Source organism: Medicago sativa, chromosome 5, assembly GCF_051527215.1.
Source record: "Medicago sativa cultivar Bolivia chromosome 5, Bolivia_mono, whole genome shotgun sequence".
Lineage (NCBI taxonomy): Eukaryota > Viridiplantae > Streptophyta > Magnoliopsida > Fabales > Fabaceae > Medicago > Medicago sativa.
In genome coordinates this window covers 17,469,303-17,485,250 of record NC_140753.1, presented here as the reverse complement: position 1 = coordinate 17,485,250, position 15,948 = coordinate 17,469,303, and the positions used below count along the sequence as shown (strand labels likewise).

Genomic DNA, 15,948 nt, shown 5'->3' with positions numbered 1-15,948 from the left:
TCAATGAAAAAACTAATTGAAACTTCTTTTCCTAAAAAAAAGAAAGAAAAAAATAAAGGAAGATTTAATGGATAGTATTGAAAGTATTATATATAGTTTGTTGAGATATTTTGGCTACACAAAATATTAGGAATTAAGTATAAAATTAAATAAAATATTTAGTGGATAAGATCAAAAGTTTGCTGAGATTTTTATGTCAAATAAGATATAAAATAAAATATAGAAAAAAATATAAAAATATTGAGAATAAACGTGGAAGCGACACGTGGCATAAAAAACCTTACTTTATATATATACTATTGATTGATTGATTGATTGATATATACTATTAATTGATTGATTGATGTGAAGTTTGTTAAGATATTTCTGCTACATAAAATATTAGAAATTCAATAAAAATTAAAAAAACATACTGAGTGCATAAGATCAAAAGTTTGTTGAGATATTTATGTTAAATAAAATATTGGTTTTTAAAAATAGAAAAAATAATAAAAATATTGAGAATGAATGTGGAAGTGACACGTGACATAAAAAATCTAACTTTATATATACACTATTGATTGATTGATTGATGTATAGTTTGTTGAGATATTTCTACTACATAAAATATTAGAAATTAAATAAAAATTAAAAAAAAATATTGAGTGCATAAGATCAAATGTTTGTTGAGATATTTATGTTAAATAAAATATTGGTGTTTAAAAATAGAAAATATAATAAAAATATTGAGAATGAATGTGGAAGTAACATGTGACATAAAAAACCTTACTTTATATATATACTATTGATTGATTGGTATCAGGTCCTGAAATATTATTATTAAAATCAAAACGCTACTGATTAATAATATTAAAACGAAAAGGACCTGAAAAAATAGTATAGGTGATAATAGTATGGATGATTAATAATATTAAAACGCTACTGTTGAAACGAAAAGGAAAAAAAATAGTATAGGTGTTAATTCAAGGACTTGAAACAGAAACAGTAGTACAGGTGTTAGTTCAAGTACCTGAAACTCGTAGGTGTTTGTAATGGATGCCAGCAACAATAGTTCAAGGACCTGAAAGAAAAAAAAGAAAAAAAAAACAATCGGTAAATTCACTCGTAGGTGTTAGTTCCCTCTCATATTATATATATAAAAATAAAAATCTAAGCATAAGTAAAAGAAACAATAGTATGAGTGTTTGTCAAACCTGAAGAAAGAAAAAGCTTAGATCAAAAGAAGGTTTGAGTTTCAGTTTCTGCTCAAAATATGTGTTTACGCGATTAAAAAATTCTCCTTTATTATAGTTAAAAAAAAACAAATCGAAGTCTTTTTTCCTCAATGAAAAAACTAATTGAAACTTCTTTTCCTAAAAAAAAGAAAGAAAAAAATAAAGGAAGATTTAATGGATAGTATTGAAAGTATTATATATAGTTTGTTGAGATATTTTGGCTACACAAAATATTAGGAATTAAGTATAAAATTAAATAAAATATTTAGTGGATAAAATCAAAAGTTTGCTGAGATTTTTATGTCAAATAAATTGTAAAATAAAATATAGAAAAAAATATAAAAATATTGAGAATAAACGTGGAAGCGACACGTGGCATAAAAAACCTTACTTTATATATATACTATTGATAGTACAAATATATCATTAATAATTGTAACAAAAAAAAAATATCATTGATAAGTGTACAACAACTTGTCAAAAAAAAAAAGTTTACAGAAACAATAGATATATACAAACGATGACACAACAGAATATGAATAAAAAGCTTATCATCGAGGAGAAATATTAGGGATTGCTGCATTTTAGCAGAAATTTGTTAGTTTAAATTGGTGTGCTGCATTTTAGATGGAATTTGTTAGGTTAAATTGCTGCTAATCTAATGCAGAATTTTAGAGGGAAATTATTTGGTTAAGTTGCTGCAGACCTAATAAAATTAATAAATAAGGATAAAAAAGGCATGAAATTGATGGGCATGAAGAAAATGTTTGATACAAAAAATTGGTGGGCATGAAATTGCAAACCTAAAACTGTAGAAAATGTTTGATACAAAAAAAAAGGAGGATAGGAATTGAGTTTGTTAGGTTAAAAAATAAGGATTCGGCTGGCCAAAATTATAGCAAACTTGATAAAAAAAATCGGCTGGCATTCGGTAAGATGATCAATGGCTAAAATTGAATGGCGCCTAAATGTGCAAGATCCAATGGCTCAGAAAAGTGGAGGGAAAAATGGGGGGAAAATATTAGGGCAACAATAGCTTGAGGGGTTAAGCTTTAGTAAGTTAGGGTAGAAAATATTTGCTTCATAAAAAAAAGGCAAGAGGATAGGAATAAAATTTGTGCGATGCATTTTTTTAGATGGAATTTGTTATGTTAAATAATTGCAAACCTAAAAGTGTAGAAAATATTTGATTAAAAAAAAGGAGGATAGGAATGAAATTTGTTAGGTTAAAAAATAAGGATTCGGCTGGCCAAAATTATAGCAAACTTGATAACAAAATTCGGCTGGCATTAAGTAAGATGATCAATGGCTAAAATTGAATGGCGCCTAAATGTGCAAGATCCAATGGCTCAGAAAAGTGGAGGGAAAAATGTGGGGAAAATATTAGGGCAACAATAGCTTGAGGGGTTAAGCTTTAGTAAGTTATGGTAGAAAATATTTGCTTCATAAAAAAAAAAAAGGCAAGAGGATAGGAATAAAATTGGTGCGATGCATTTTTTTAGATGGAATTTGTTATGTTAAATAAATGCAAACCTAAAAGTGTAGAAAATATTTGATTAAAAAAAAAAATGAGGATATGAATGAAATTTGTTAGGTTAAAAAATAAGGATTCGGCTGGCCAAAATTATAGCAAACCTGATAACAAAATTCGGCTGGCATTAAGTAAGATGATCAATGGCTAAAATTGAATGGCGCCGAAATGTGCAAGATCCAATGACTTAGAAAAGTGAAGGGAAAAATGGGGGGAAATATTAGGGCAACAATAGCTTGAAGGGTTAAGCTTTAGCTATTCGGACTCAGGATTATTTTAATGGGTCATGTTTCCTACAAAAAAAATTAAATTAAATTGTCATGTGCAATTATATTTTTTTTAATTTAACCATCCATACGGTAGTACATTAATGGTAAAACCAATAAATCTGACTCGAGTTTTTTTACGGACCAATAAATCTGACTCGATTTTTTTTACGGAATCTTATAGCATTTGGCTCGATTTTGACAAATTTTCTCAAGTTTAAGCTGTATTGTTTTATGTGTTAACGCTTTTTTTTTCCGATTTAATAGATAGATAAAATGTCACCGTTAAAAATTCCTACAAATAAATGAAGAAGTTGAAATTTGAATTCTGATCACGGCATTTGGTTTAACAATTTTAACATTTTTGTTAGTTGAGTTTAATCATCCATTCTCTATAAGCATCCATAACTTCTTTTTTAGTTTGTGGGGTAAGGAGAATTAAGGAGTTTAATTTAGCGCTGTTAGGTAGGTGGTGTTGGCGGCTGTTGGTAGATAGAAATAGTTTGTGGTTTAGAGTGTTGGCTTCGCGGTATGGTGTGGAGGGAGGGAGAATTCAGAGGGGGGGGGAGGCCGTGTGGCATCAGCCTGGTGGCGTGACATGTTTGCTTTGTGTAACACCCATACCAGACGTATCTAGAAAGTCTGGCACGTGCGTTAATATTAGTACTGGATACATTAAAATATACAACAATTAAAAACTTCGAATGAATAATATTTACATCAAGTTCCGTTCGTATAAATAATAATACAATACAACTCATCCATACGTAAAAATACATCCTTGAAGTCCATAACATCCTGCAGCTTCACGAACGAACCCTTGAAGTAGTATCCATCCGGCTCCGAACATGCATAAACATCCTGCTTATCTGAAACAAATAAGGATTGGGATGAGACATAATGTCTCAGTGAGTTCCCCTAAATCCTAGGCTATAGGCAACCTCGAGGGGAAACCTACGGTCACCACGTGTCTACATTACAACCTGACGGTTGATTATACGTGTGTGGGGACTTGCATACTTAGACGGTAGTGCATACTAGAGCCGTCATAGTTTTATCTTAACTTGTTATAGGCTTCACTTCCTATACGTGTTGTAACACCCATACTAGAAATTACCTAGGATATCTAGTATGCTCGTTAAACTTGGCATTGGATACATTAAAATTACAATAATAAAATTTCTTCTGAACATATCATAAAACTACTTGTCTATACATTTAAAATAGTACCACTGACGTGTACAACATACATGCAATGACAAGTAAATATAATTGTCCAACTTCTTCTTCTACTTCATCACGAACTGCCCTGCTTGCGATCCACCTGTGTCTCTGAAATAAAATAAAAGGGATTGGGGTGAGACGGGATGTCTCAGTGAGTTCCACCTATCCTAGGCTGTAGGCAATCTCAGGGAACCTAGGATCGCCATTTGTCTCTAAACTCAACCATTTTGGGTTTATGCAGTTTTATCATGCATAACTGAGCGATCGGGGGATAACTAGGATCGCTGTCTAAAAGACTGATATAATCCTGATACTAATACTCAACTCATAATCATAATTATAATCATAATGTCTGTCATATTATGTTAGAAATGTTAGCGTTGAACAAACAATATTATCTGAGTTGATTTTACGGAATAAACCCAGGTGGAGTAACCCCGGAATTTATTCCACTCTGACCGGTATATATATAAATATTTCCAACTGGCGGGAACCCAACTGACGGGGATACCGGACTCCTCTGATTATTGTGGGGTCATCCTCGCGGATAGTGCCCGTTCCAACTGGCGGGAACCTTTCGTATCCAACTGGCGGGATAGCGAAAGCCACAATTTAAACATGTTTTAATATTATAACTTGATCTGATTCTCTGATAACTGAGTCAATCCTCAACTCCACTACTGACGGGGAGATAGAGAGGAATAACTTATCTTAACTAATTTTCTTTTAATGAAAACATCTTGAAACTGATAATAAAGACGTAGTGATTCCGTCTTTATTCTGAAATTATTTCTGATACTAACCTATTCAGGTTCTAGGCATATCGTTGTCATATGCCATTTCTAAAAGGTTATAAAATTTTCCCCATATCCTGATAAATTAAATTCGACTAATTAAGCCGAACTTCCATACTTAGAATTCTCTACTTTCCAATGATTGGAAATTTACCCATGAATAATTTGTTCAATAGCTATTTTACTCTAAACATTACTTTACACAAATAAATATACACTATGGTAGTGTATGATTAGAGGATATGCATAATACAATTTCGGCTACATATTCGGCAATAATGAGAATTGGAGTCTTAGCTAAGTCAAACCATTATATTACCTTAAAAGTATAATTTATATTAGCTAAGAGTCGAAATAAAGTAATAAAATCAAACAATTCTCACTTTACGTAACGTTAGCCGAAATTGCATATTTATTCATTCTCACGTAAAACTTATCATAATATTTTTCCTCTAACTTCTACATTACCATAATCATATTTATCAACATAAAAGTTATTTTAGAGTACTCTAGCAAGGGTATAAATCTTAATCATATTGTCACTAAATTATGTACTAATGTACTAAATCATATTCTATTATTCTAAAGGCATAATTTAACTACCCAAAGGGAAGTTTTCTAACTAAAGGAACTCACCTCATCTTATTCCAAACTCTTGAACAATTATAAGCATCAATTCAGCATCTTCACCTCATATTCATGGTTCAGCACAAATCCTACTTCTGCCCCCAACTTCAAAATCATCTCCAGACTTCAATACTGGACCAAAATCAATGAAACTGGTATCGGAACGTCCGTAATTTCGTTAGCTAACCATAGCATTAAAAATCACTTGATTCCAAGTTACAGAGAGAAAGTGCTCACCGTTTTAGTGGAGCTATGTCCCAAAACCCGTAACCAAAAATCCAGCAGAATTTACTCAACTTCAAATGCACTTTCCGAGATCATCACTAATCCAAAACACATGAAATCTATATTCAAACTGAAGGGAATTAAATGGAGAATTCAAAAATCCAATAATTATTCGATTATGGGTTACACAGCAGTATATACAGGCCAGTGAAGATCATACGAATTTCGTCTCAAAATCATGAATTTCTAGTATTACCTCTTATAACAATATCAACTACCACTCAAAATACATCAACAACAATTCATCAAAGTTGTTATACCCCTCTTTCCATAATAATTCCTTAAATCCAAAGTTTCTACTTTTCAACCCTTTTCTCCAAAAATTCAACTTAGTATTAACTCACCTTGAATGTGATTCCATAGCTCCTTATACATCAAATAAGTCACTACCATAATCACCCACAACATAATTGCATTCCTAAAACATTTAAATGAACAATTCAACAAAAGACAATAGAGGTAAAGGTGGGTGGATTGAATTCCATGGGAAAGGAAGAGGAGGAAGAGTTTTGATACTTACTTAGTGATTAACCATCATGGGTGCTCCAAAAACAACTTAATTAATGATTTCCATGAGATTGGGAAGAAAATTGGAGTATTTGAGAAGAAGAGGGAAAGGGGCGGTTATGAGGAAAATGGAGGGAGTATGAATTTTTGAACCATGATTCTTGCTTAGCTCACTTCTATTAACTCATATTCCATGGTAATTTTGGTGAAGAATTGAGAGATTATGGTGGTGGTGAGGTGAACCGAATTTGAGAGAGGGAGGAGAAGAGATTAATGTTTTTTTTTTTTTATAAATGGAAAGATGTAGAAGAATGAAGAAGAAATGGTGGGTTTTTCTACTTAAAAATCTCAAATGGCCAGATTACCAAAATGCCCTTCAAGTAAAAAGTCACAATTACCCTCCGTTAATTCTTAACAATTTAATTTCTCGAGTCCGTAGGGATAATATGTGAGATTTTTACCGAATTTCTTTCCGTTTCTTAATAAATAATCAACTCTTTAGAAATTATTTATGTTCTGACATGTTGAACTGATACGACAATTTATTTAAAATTCTGCGGGATATTACACGTGTCATGGCGGTTGAGGGGGAGTCTAGGACCGCATTGCCAAGAATACGCTCTACGTATCGAGGCCCTAACATAACATAATCATGGCACGATTCTAAACCGGACGGTCAGGGGAACCTAAGATCGTCATCGGTATCATGATCTTTACTTAATCTATACATAACTTGCTCTTGTCTTAGCATCTGATGCTCTTAACTTGATCACATATGTAATCATTCTTGCATAAACATAACATAATCATATCGTACATAAACGTATCTAAGTTCATTCATTAAGTTAGCGTTGAACAAACAATTATTATCTGAGTTCATTTTACAGAAAGTCCCGGGTGGAGTAACCCCGAGTACAATCCCATACATGACCGATGTACGTACATCGGACTCCCTCGGTGTCGTGCGGGTCCCTTGCGGCTTAAACCGTTCCCCTTAGGTCGAGAACCTCCCGTATCCCCCTGGCGTGGATAACAAGAGACACGAGCACCTACGTCTTGTTTACTCAGTGACATGCGGGTCCCTTACGGCTTAAATCGTTCTCATTATGAGAACCCCTTGTATCCCCCTGATGTGGATAGCAAGAGACATGTCACCTACACATATTAATCATGGTCTTGTCGTGCATATAAGTTAAACATAATCATACATACATGTTTACCTCGGAACCTTGATCGATCCGATTATCGGTAACCTATACTTATTCATACTTAACATGGTGGAGCGAAATAACTTATCAATCCACAACTTACGTACTAGCTAAGTTATTCTAGCTCATGTGCGAAGAGATTACACTTCGCGTCTTAACCTACATAAGGTTCGTGCTTAACTTCTAGTTCTCGACAAGCTATGTCGAGGCTCTACGTTCATTCCCTTTCTTAGTTCATCACTACCCGGACATATTGCATATCATAACATCTCATGTGCTATTCGTCATTGAAATTCTTGATGTTGTTCATGCATTTCTTTACCAATATCCTTAGGTGTATTGTGCAATGATAACTTGACTTTGAGGGGTTTTTAAAGTTATAAGAGACTGCAGGGAAAAGCTTGGTCAAAACCACTACATTTCATGAATTTTCTTGTAAAAAGTGCTGTGCTGTCAAATCTCGCTTGAGCGAGATTCATCTCGCTTGAGCGAGATTGCAAGCGAAATTTCTTGCTTGAGCGAGATTCCAAGCGAGATTTTAATTTAGTTCTGCCAAAATCTCGCTTGAGCGAGATTCATCTCGCTTAAGCGAGGTTCTTCAGTACCAGACCTGCAGAATTCGTAATTTTGACCTCTAAACCTCAAAATTGAGTTTCCAATGCACACAAGACACCCAGAATACATAGAAAACAGCTTAGAACATTTACATGACAACAACAACATAATTTCAATGATTAATGGCAAAAGGGGTACTAAAACCCTAACTTACATACTAATACAAATCATGTTTTCTCACAAGAATTGCACAACCCAAAGGTAGGAGAAACTATCTAAGAACTCACCTAACAAGATTCTTGAAGCATCATCATGTCCCAAGCTCAAACAATCCAAAACTCTAGCCCTTGATTCACTTGCTTCCTTTATTCAACCCATCTCAAACTTGCTGTTTTCATGCAATCCAAAGCATCATGATCTTGCTAGCTTATCTCTAATCCAACCCAAGCTTCCTTCAACCAAAACCCTAATCTCATGATTTCTTCCCTTATGAGGATAGAGTGGAAGAACAAGCTCAAATAGAGCTTCTATTTGTTCCTTGATCTTGGAAGTACCATAACATAAGCTTGATCATGAAGAGGAAGAAGTTTTGGAATGGATTGGTGAAGAAAAGAGAGGAAGAGAGCGTGAGAATGGAGAGAGGAGGGAGAGAAAATTGTTTTCCCAAACTTAGAGAGATAAAAGGATAAAAATTGTGAGATATTTTGGTGCCTTTCCAAATAAATATCCTTTTCCCGCGCAATTACCAAATTGCCCTTGCCTCAAACATGCTACATCCGTCTCTGATACTTAACTCGTATTAAGCTGACATAGCATAATAAATATTTCCATTAACTTACTTTCCATGAACCTAAGTCCTCTGATACATTTAACAGATAAAGTTCCTTAAGCTGATGAGCGGGATGTTACATTCTACCCCCCTTAAAGAAATTTCGTCCTCGAAATTTTAGAGATCGACTACCAATCATCATGACAGAAACTTACCATCTTTGGTCTGAGCCATACATACTCTATTCAGACTTACTCATAGAGTTCGTCGTATTATGTCCTCATCTTGTTTCTTAACCCATATGCAACTGAACATAACCTTCTTGATTTTAATATTACCCAAACTTAGAGTTTTCTTATCATATCATGATTCAGAACTTACCTTGCTACACACAGACTTATTGTCTCGGACTCGTATCTTACCCACTTAACATAAACCATTCATATAGGTATCTTTTTATAAACATGAACACTCAGGATTTGCCTTTTAACTGGGATCATACGGAAACCAGGTTTGCCCTGCAGTGCTTACTTGTAACTTTAAAACATATTTCATACATACATCTTATCATGAATACATAATCTTACTATACCTTGAGGCACATGGTTCTTACTTGTATTACTCATGTAAATGATTCCATGAATCTCTTATCTCTTTTCAGAGCCTTAGGAAATCTTCTGATTTCATCACAATTCCATTGCATCTTATCACACCCGAATTAATGGGTAACTCATATAGCTTGACATGAAAAAGTGAAATCAACTCACCACTTCATCTGACAATCCATTAACCAATATTATGGTTCACATACTCGTGAAACTTACTAGTAATTCCACTTGCACTTACATCGTACACTCTTAACACAATTCCGTGTATCCCACATGATATTGGCTTCATACGAACATTGTCGTTTCATAACATGTACATACTTTCAAGTGCCATCTCTTGCTAAATGATAACGATACGTGTTCTAGAATCTTTCTTGAAGAAATTTCCTTAAGCTCTGGTATTCAGGTTCTTGGAACGAATATATATATATACATGACTAAAATATTTTATCATTCCCAAAACTGAATTTGTAATAGCACCACAGAACCATCGGACGAGTTTCTATATTTGAAAAAGATTTAACAACTCGCCCTAAACTTGTCCACGACAAGTTGGTCCTGAAGTTGGTACGTCTTAAGTGAGTTCACTTACGACGTATCTCATCAGTTTCGAAAATGTATAATTCCATGAGTTTAAAATAAGCATCGTTCCCAAGTTCCATAATACCAATCTTAACTTTTAAAAGTTCTAAAATCATGACTTAACATGTCTTAACAAGTATCGTTTTCACTCAACAAGTATTGCATACGAGAGTATGATTCTCATTGCACAACTCGAGAGTTGCATCTCCTTTCATGATAACATACTTAACTTCGAAGATAAATTCTTCCCTTATTCAACCGTTATACATACTTGCCATACCGCTTACATATCCGTAAACAATCCTTGAACCTCTTAACATAAACTTATTCCTCTTCTTCGGAACACTAACTTGATTCTCCACATTAACTCATTCGGTTATCGCTTGAGCGTTACTACCTTTTCCGAAACCGGTCACCATTCTTGATGCCTTGATTCTTTACTTGAGTCACGAAATGTAACCTTCTGAACCTTACATACTTCCCATTATCATCTTTCGCGCATCCTGACCAATTCATACAAGGCAATTCTTGTCATTTTCATCTTACTTAAGTGATGGCACATACTTAAAACTTTTACCTTGGCCAATGCTATCTATATAAACATTCATACTTACTTATCACATCAAGAACTCCTCACTTATCTTATGATGCTTCTGTTAAACTTGCATTACCAACCGAACATTCTTCACTAAAATTCATACATACTAAAATTTCCATGTTTCATAATTAACGATTAGCTTCCATGGCGCTACTCTGATTCCCACCGGTTGGTTTAAACCATTACTCTAATCCGTTAGAGAGACTGAGACTTCATATTCCTAATTACCACTTGAATACTAACTTCTTGAACTGTTCTCAAGATCTTCCATGTTGTAACCAACATCACAACCTTACACTTGTCTTGTGAATCCAAAACTCATGATGGTTTATCTTATTCTTATAATACTTGACTCGGGGGTAACCTTACTTTCTTGCTGGTTGCAGTTACCATACATATCATATCTGAACTTATTTTCGGGCAAACTCAATTTCCATTAACAACCCATCTAGCACTTGAACATAACTTTCTTGAACATTTAATCTTTGTACCTTCGCATTCTCGCGGACTATATTTTGCTTAATCATACCAATGCTTGCTCATTAATTTTTTTTTTTATTTTTTAAAGAAAACTTCGTAAACTAGCGCACAAGTCATTGACGTTGATAATTTTCTACTTTATAAATATATTGAGTTTTGGCCCCGATCGTTGCTCTAAATTCATAGAACGAGTTGATAGCACATACGTGTCATCAATTCTAGATTATAATAAGTCCAGCTCGCTCTACGAGTATCATAGCAAACCGGTTCCTAGAAAATCTCGTGAATTTTCAAAATATCAACTTCAACGACCCATACGCGTAAATATTTCTAAATTATTTACTTTATATTTCAACATCATATCGAGCCTAGCAAGTATATTAAGCAAAACATAGGTTCGAGCGATACGTCATAATTCCACATAATCGATGAATCTTGTGATTTTCTCATAACTCTGCACCGCTTTAATTCTTACATCATACCTCATGCATAAACATTGGTGACTTTCCTTCTAAATGCAGGAACTTCTATACTCTTGATCTTGGCTTGTTCTTGACACATCAACACATTAACTTCCAAAAATACCTTAAACCGTATCATTTTCGTTGATGGTTGTCCACGTCCTTTTCCTTAGAAATTGTAGGAGGTGATATGCATTCATTACTTGATGTCTTAAAAGATTTTCGTCACGTGAAATTTATTGTGAAGACATCTCCCCAATAGTCATTGCAAACCATAGGATCGAACTAGTAGGTTTCACAAAAAACGGAAAAATTTCGTCCCAGGCTTACTATTGGTGAGCTTCTCCAACAGTATTTTTCAGAAAACATTTGTTGCATAAAACTCTTATTCTCAAGTACAAAATGCACATCATTCATTCCTATCGTCGTAAAATATTCTATAACATATGCATGGCAGCATCAACCTTTTTCGATACAATTCTTGGCACGTCGGAAATCAATGTCTTACCCGACATTGTCGGAACGTCCCTTCTTAACATGCCTTACATTCCCAGAGGATTCACACTTGTACCTGATTAGTTCACCGGCCACCTTTTGGCACGATAAAACTTCTTCATCACATACTTCGTTCCTCCTGGGTCCTATTCAGCTCTCAGGCATCCATTCCAATCATCGAATGTTAAATTGAGTTGATCAGGCTCAACTAACATCAACAACTAGAACATTTACCTGGAACCCAATGGTCCCACTTCCTTTGTTGTAATTTAATGACCCAAGGCACAGTCTGAATCGACCTGCTCTGATACCAATTGTAACACCCATACCAGACGTATCTAGAAAGTCTGGCACGTGCGTTAATATTAGTACTGGATACATTAAAATATACAACAATTAAAAACTTCGAATGAATAATATTTACATCAAGTTCCGTTCGTATAAATAATAATACAATACAACTCATCCATACGTAAAAATACATCCTTGAAGTCCATAACATCCTGCAGCTTCACGAACGAACCCTTGAAGTAGTATCCATCCGGCTCCGAACATGCATAAACATCCTGCTTATCTGAAACAAATAAGGATTGGGATGAGACATAATGTCTCAGTGAGTTCCCCTAAATCCTAGGCTATAGGCAACCTCGAGGGGAAACCTACGGTCACCACGTGTCTACATTACAACCTGTCGGTTGATTATACGTGTGTGGGGACTTGCATACTTAGACGGTAGTGCATACTAGAGCCGTCATAGTTTTATCTTAACTTGTTATAGGCTTCACTTCCTATACGTGTCATGGCGGTTGAGGGGGAGTCTAGGACCGCATTGCCAAGAATACGCTCTACGTATCGAGGCCCTAACATAACATAATCATGGCACGATTCTAAACCGGACGGTCAGGGGAACCTAAGATCGTCATCGGTATCATGATCTTTACTTAATCTATACATAACTTGCTCTTGTCTTAGCATCTGATGCTCTTAACTTGATCACATATGTAATCATTCTTGCATAAACATAACATAATCATATCGTACATAAACGTATCTAAGTTCATTCATTAAGTTAGCGTTGAACAAACAATTATTATCTGAGTTCATTTTACAGAAAGTCCCGGGTGGAGTAACCCCGAGTACAATCCCATACATGACTGATGTACGTACATCGGACTCCCTCGGTGTCGTGCGGGTCCCTTGCGGCTTAAACCGTTCCCCTTAGGTCGAGAACCTCCCGTATCCCCCTGGCGTGGATAACAAGAGACACGAGCACCTACGTCTTGTTTACTCAGTGACATGCGGGTCCCTTACGGCTTAAATCGTTCTCATTATGAGAACCCCTTGTATCCCCCTGATGTGGATAGCAAGAGACATGTCACCTACACATATTAATCATGGTCTTGTCGTGCATATAAGTTAAACATAATCATACATACATGTTTACCTCGGAACCTTGATCGATCCGATTATCGGTAACCTATACTTATTCATACTTAACATGGTGGAGCGAAATAACTTATCAATCCACAACTTACGTACTAGCTAAGTTATTCTAGCTCATGTGCGAAGAGATTACACTTCGCGTCTTAACCTACATAAGGTTCGTGCTTAACTTCTAGTTCTCGACAAGCTATGTCGAGGCTCTACGTTCATTCCCTTTCTTAGTTCATCACTACCCGGACATATTGCATATCATAACATCTCATGTGCTATTCGTCATTGAAATTCTTGATGTTGTTCATGCATTTCTTTACCAATATCCTTAGGTGTATTGTGCAATGATAACTTGACTTTGAGGGGTTTTTAAAGTTATAAGAGACTGCAGGGAAAAGCTTGGTCAAAACCACTACATTTCATGAATTTTCTTGTAAAAAGTGCTGTGCTGTCAAATCTCGCTTGAGCGAGATTCATCTCGCTTGAGCGAGATTGCAAGCGAGATTTCTTGCTTGAGCGAGATTCCAAGCGAGATTTTAATTTAGTTCTGCCAAAATCTCGCTTGAGCGAGATTCATCTCGCTTAAGCGAGGTTCTTCAGTACCAGACCTGCAGAATTCGTAATTTTGACCTCTAAACCTCAAAATTGAGTTTCCAATGCACACAAGACACCCAGAATACATAGAAAACAGCTTAGAACATTTACATGACAACAACAACATAATTTCAATGATTAATGGCAAAAGGGGTACTAAAACCCTAACTTACATACTAATACAAATCATGTTTTCTCACAAGAATTGCACAACCCAAAGGTAGGAGAAACTATCTAAGAACTCACCTAACAAGATTCTTGAAGCATCATCATGTCCCAAGCTCAAACAATCCAAAACTCTAGCCCTTGATTCACTTGCTTCCTTTATTCAACCCATCTCAAACTTGCTGTTTTCATGCAATCCAAAGCATCATGATCTTGCTAGCTTATCTCTAATCCAACCCAAGCTTCCTTCAACCAAAACCCTAATCTCATGATTTCTTCCCTTATGAGGATAGAGTGGAAGAACAAGCTCAAATAGAGCTTCTATTTGTTCCTTGATCTTGGAAGTACCATAACATAAGCTTGATCATGAAGAGGAAGAAGTTTTGGAATGGATTGGTGAAGAAAAGAGAGGAAGAGAGCGTGAGAATGGAGAGAGGAGGGAGAGAAAATTGTTTTCCCAAACTTAGAGAGATAAAAGGATAGAAATTGTGAGATATTTTGGTGCCTTTCCAAATAAATATCCTTTTCCCGCGCAATTACCAAATTGCCCTTGCCTCAAACATGCTACATCCGTCTCTGATACTTAACTCGTATTAAGCTGACATAGCATAATAAATATTTCCATTAACTTACTTTCCATGAACCTAAGTCCTCTGATACATTTAACAGATAAAGTTCCTTAAGCTGATGAGCGGGATGTTACATCCAAGTGTAACATCCCAGACTGCTTACAGGACTGCCGACTAACCCCACAAACCAACACGAGTCTTTTCAGCATGCTTTGTCCTCACTCACATGCTTACCGGGAAACTTCCCGGTAGGTCACCCATCCTAGTACTACTCCAAGCCAAGCACGCTTAACTGTGGAGTTCCTATGGATTGAGCTCCCGAAAAGAAGATGCATCTTGTTGATATGGGTAGTACCTAACAATTCTTATAAGCCTTCCTTCAACCATGTAGTCCCATACCTACACGGCCTCCGGATCCCTCTCATTCCGACGTGTTTCGGTTCCTACTATTGTCGTGGGGGTCCCTTGCGGCTTAAACCGTTCCCCTTAGGTCGGGAACCTTTCGTATCCACCTAGCGGGATATCGAAAGCCACGACGTGGGTGTTACATGCCCACCAGCTTCCGCCTGGTTCGTCCCCGAACCACACCGTACTGGGAGAGGTCTGCTCTGATACCAAGTGTAACATCCCAGACTGCTTACAGGACTGCCGACTAACCCCACAAACCAACAGGAGTCTTTTCAGCATGCTTTGTCCTCACTCACATGCTTACCGGGAAACTTCCCGGTAGGTCACCCATCCTAGTACTACTCCAAGCCAAGCACGCTTAACTGTGGAGTTCCTATGGATTGAGCTCCCGAAAAGAAGATGCATCTTGTTGATATGGGTAGTACCTAACAATTCTTATAAGCCTTCCTTCAACCATGTAGTCCCATACCTACACGGCCTCCGGATCCCTCTCATTCCGATGTGTTTCGGTTCCTACTATTGTCGTGGGGGTCCCTTGCGGCTTAAACCGTTCCCCTTAGGTCGGGAACCTTTC

The 15,948-nt window shown here is 35.9% G+C and overlaps 3 long non-coding RNA genes across 4 annotated transcripts; all 3 read right to left on the bottom strand.

Moving 5' to 3' along the window:
* Positions 1-3,694: 3,694 nt before the first annotated feature.
* On the bottom strand, positions 3,695-8,863 carry LOC146920645 (uncharacterized). The gene is made up of 2 exons (XR_015011858.1): positions 8,499-8,863; positions 3,695-3,880 (listed from the first exon to the last, which is right to left on the bottom strand). It is a non-coding gene; the product is annotated as an uncharacterized LOC146920645 (long non-coding RNA).
* LOC146920646 (uncharacterized) lies at positions 4,144-7,037 on the bottom strand. Of its 2 annotated transcripts, none has more exons than XR_015011857.1 (5): positions 6,462-7,037; positions 6,286-6,359; positions 5,894-6,000; positions 5,666-5,808; positions 4,144-4,343 (listed from the first exon to the last, which is right to left on the bottom strand). It is a non-coding gene; the product is annotated as an uncharacterized LOC146920646 (long non-coding RNA). The 2 variants fall into 2 exon arrangements; XR_015011856.1 differs by having other exon boundaries at positions 5,894-5,979; positions 6,462-7,024.
* Positions 8,864-12,592: 3,729 nt separating the features above from the next.
* Positions 12,593-15,026, bottom strand: LOC146920644 (uncharacterized). The gene is made up of 2 exons (XR_015010728.1): positions 14,479-15,026; positions 12,593-12,778 (listed from the first exon to the last, which is right to left on the bottom strand). It is a non-coding gene; the product is annotated as an uncharacterized LOC146920644 (long non-coding RNA).
* Between the last annotated feature and the right edge of the window lie 922 nt (positions 15,027-15,948).